This window comes from Bidens hawaiensis, unplaced genomic scaffold, assembly GCF_021521415.1.
Source record: "Bidens hawaiensis isolate Kalapana, Puna unplaced genomic scaffold, B.hawaiensis_p1.1 tig00003022_1, whole genome shotgun sequence".
Classification (NCBI taxonomy): domain Eukaryota; kingdom Viridiplantae; phylum Streptophyta; class Magnoliopsida; order Asterales; family Asteraceae; genus Bidens; species Bidens hawaiensis.
The window spans coordinates 1,615,878-1,619,949 of record NW_027491163.1 but is presented as its reverse complement, the minus strand read 5'-3'; the positions used below and the strand labels follow the sequence as shown (position 1 = coordinate 1,619,949).

The 4,072-nt window shown below is 37.9% G+C and overlaps 1 non-coding gene across 1 annotated transcript; it reads left to right on the top strand.

The window, feature by feature from the left end:
• The first annotated feature begins 561 nt into the window (after positions 1 to 561).
• Positions 562 to 715, top strand: LOC143622137 (5.8S ribosomal RNA). Its single transcript, XR_013151636.1, has one exon. It is a non-coding gene; the product is annotated as a 5.8S ribosomal RNA (ribosomal RNA).
• Positions 716 to 4,072: the final 3,357 nt, after the last annotated feature.

The window sequence follows — 4,072 nt, the reverse complement described above, 5'->3', positions numbered from 1 at the left end:
ATGATAATGGGTCGATGTGAATTCGGTCAGCATCGGTTACGTTCGTAAGGGCATCGACATCATTGGTAAAGTTTGAGAGTTAAAACCCAAAAAATTAATTCGCCAAATTAACATATAAAAATCAAAATATTTAAGACGTTTATTTGGTCAGCAAACTTGGGCGGTTGAAAATACAAGCGTTGTCGGTCTCGGTCATTATGACAATAATTCGACATGAATTTGGTCGGTTTTGAATAAGATCGTTACGGTACTAGAGCTAAAAAATGATTTTTTTTTATAAATATGAAGGTGGCCAAATGGCCAATTGGGGGGGGGGGGGGGCATCGGACAGTAAACTTATGCGTTGGTAAAATTCGATTGTTGTTAGTCACATGCGTTGAAGAAGCGAATCTACTCGAATTTGGTCTGTTTTCGTCAGCTTCGTTATGATACGGAACTAAAACAAAAAAAGGAAAATACATTTGGTCGGTTTCCCTTATGTTCGTTATGGTGACTGAACTAAATAAAAAACAAAAACAAAATTCACGGATTAATACTGTGCCGCCAATTGGTCCAACATGACACTTGTGGTACCATTTCTCGACTCATGCATCGATGAAGAACGTAGCAAAATGCGATACTTAGTGTGAATTGCAGAATCCCGTGAACCATCGAGTGTTTGAAAGCAAGTTGCGCCCGAAGCCTTCTGGCTGAGGGCACGTCTGCCTGGGCGTCACGCATCATGTCGCCCCCCAACCATCCCGTCTTGGACTTCCATTTAGTTGGTGTTACCTTAAATAGTTGGTGTTAACCTTCCGTGCGGCCTCGTCGACTTGTGTTCATGGCTGCCCATTCAGGATTCCTGAATGTCATGTCGGCACAACCAACAATTCGGCATAACACGCGCAAAGGAAAACAATATTTAAGGGCACGTGCCATATCTCCTCGTTTACGGTAAGCGGGTTGTGCGTGGCCGCTTTTTACCCTGGACGAATCTAGGCAACAGATATCTCGGCTCACGCATCGACGAAGAACGTAGCAAAATGCGATACTTGGTGTGAATTGCAAAATCCCATGAATGAGAGTTTTTGAAAGAAAGCGGACCCAAAGTTCTGATTTGTACTATAGTAATAATTAGTATTTAGACCCCGTTGTGCAGAGGTGTCTTAAAGTTGGAAAAGGACAATACAATTTTATGTTATACAAACGCAAAGAGTGAACTCTCCGAGACTTGCTGCTCTATTTAAAATGTCCAATGTTGTACCAATCTTTCCTAATGATACTTTAAAGAGGCTAGTAAGTCTTGCCTAAAACTTGTATACAAACTCTAGAATAGTCTACACTTTGCCAAAAAAAATAAAAACCCTATACTTTAGTTCTAGCACCATAAGCCACAACAATCAATGTGGCGTGGCCTTTTAAGTAATTTATGCATTGTCGGAAACTTAATCTGATGTCCATTATCAATTAATGATTAGCCTCCTCAAGAAAACCTGTACACAACCAAACAAAACATCAAATTTGGACCCTAAAAAAATTCACAAACCTAGCAAAAAAACTCGTTGGTCACCTTAAAAAAAGAAAGACGACGAAGCATTGATGTTAACCATTTAAATATCAACCTCAAATATCAAGAACCCTTCAAGCACATTCAATAGTAATGGGCCAGTGTCTTCGTTCCTTTCGTATGAAGTCTCTTATTTTTGCTTCACATGCATGCATATTTTTACTGCAATTGCATGTTTACTTGCACTAAAAAGAATAGTAACTGAATAAAACTCTTAAGCGCATGAAATAATATTTTTACCGTAGTACATTGTGACTGACAAACTTTGAGTATGTGGCCTAGGCGTGCCAAATCCAAGTATTCACATATTAGTGCATTTATAAGATGACCTGAAAGAGTATTAAATAAGACACCAAAATACATAATATCGGTGATTTATATGCTTGTTATAATAATATCATCATCGTACTCAATATATCCCACAAATAGCAAAGCTATGGTAGGGTCTGAGGAGGGTAAGATGTAGGCAGCCTTACCTCTACCCCATAGGGATAGAGAGGCTGCTTCCGGTGAGACCCCCGGCTCGATAGTAGTTTTGCATCAAGCCTTGGACATAAGGCACATAGCACTCAATCATCGGGACACCGGCTGATCGGTGCATGTACCATTATCTTTCAGCTATCAACACCACTACATGATGCTTGATTAACCGTCCGTCACTTTTAACGTTATTTTCACGAGATTAGTAAAATAACGTCAAAATTAGTGCAATTTCACTTTTGCCCACCCGAGGGTTCACACATATATACATCATATGTGCGCACCGCAAGCAGGGCTAAACCATGTCTTAAATACCAGGTCTAAATACCGGTCTCGATGAGTCCACATGTTTTAATAGATCTAAACCATGTCTTAAAACGTTAATCAATATGATAAAAATATGATAACCAAAACAAGCAAAAATAAACAAAATTCGTAACCTGCAGGGAATTACGAATATTATGTAACTCCACGAATATTCGTAACATGCTTGTTATAATAACAAACAAATAATTTGAGATTTTGGTTAAACATACCTGAAAGGGAAAGCCGATTTGCATAATCATTGCAGCTACACAATAGTGAAGGAGGTAGGCCTTCAATCTTTTCAGTTGCTTTATCTTATTAGTTACCTTAATTAAAAGAACAAAAAAGTAAAATTAAATAGGCTATAACTAATTAACTTATAAACCTGAAATAAACCCTAATAAAATTCAATAATGCTTATTCAGACCAAATGAATTGAGAATTTGGGAAATCGAAAAACCAAACCGAAACTGATTTCGTGACATTTGCAACACTTGTTTTCGAACATTTAGATAAGCAAAATCTGGTAAAGAGTTCTATATAGTAGAAAAATAATATACAGATACCTTATGTTGGTGGTGCTGAACCACTGATGAAGAATGTCTACCGAGACATGGAGATAGTGGACGCTTGGTACAGACGCGTGAATAATCACTGTAGAAACCGACAACGGTTTAGTATATAATAGATGGAGAAATGAGTTGATTGAAGTATAAATTTCTTATAAAGTATATGTGAATCAAAACAAATCGTCATTATGTAGATCAGATAGAATTGAGAAATCAATTTTTCCACTCAATAATTGTGCCATAAATATGAATAAACTGTAGTTCTAACTTCTAGTTCTACAAAATCATAAAGAACACTAAGCAGGAATTTCAATTCAACCCTGACGTGATAAATATGCATGCTATTCAGTCATAACAAATAAAAATATTGTTAGAATATTCGACCAAATTGGAAAACTTAAATCATGGAGCAACAGTTGGGGTCAAATATTGACTACCATAATTAGGGATTTCACAGGCTGTCCATAATCTTCTCCTTACCAATCGGTTTATTGAGTTTACTTGTATAGGCCACTAAGTTCTCTATATATTGTGTATAATTTTCTCTTTGTAATATACTTGTAAAATATATGAAAAACTTCTCTGATTACCATCTGAATATGGTATCAGATCACGTTTGATCCTGGAAATTCCAAACATCCTTAGCAAAGATGACGACAATGAAGCCTTGGTCAGTCAAATCCCCGATGAATTAATGATGCAGATTGTTGCCCTCCTGAGAAATGGTCTCGGAGCACAACAACAAACAGCTAACCCCGAGAATTTATCCCTGGGGATTAAACTCGGTGGTGACAACTATGCCCTATGGGCAACCCTGATGAAGAAAGCAATTGGAGGAAGGGGGAGAGGTTCTCACATTACAGGGGAGCCGGCACCTCCGTCTAAAACCGACAAAACATATACAAGGTGGGAACAAGATGATTAATGTGTTTTCACTTGGATTATACAGATTCTTGAATCCAATTTGGTGAATCATGTCTCACAATATCCCACTGCAAAAGCCCTATGGGATGGGTTAGCCACCACGTAAGGATCTGGAACAGATTCGTTACAGGTATTTGACCTTCATAAACGGGCTAATTCATTAAGGCAAGGGCCCGATACACTAGAAGACTTGTGGAACAAACTGCAGAACATATGGATGTCTATAGATAGGCAACATCCGAACCCT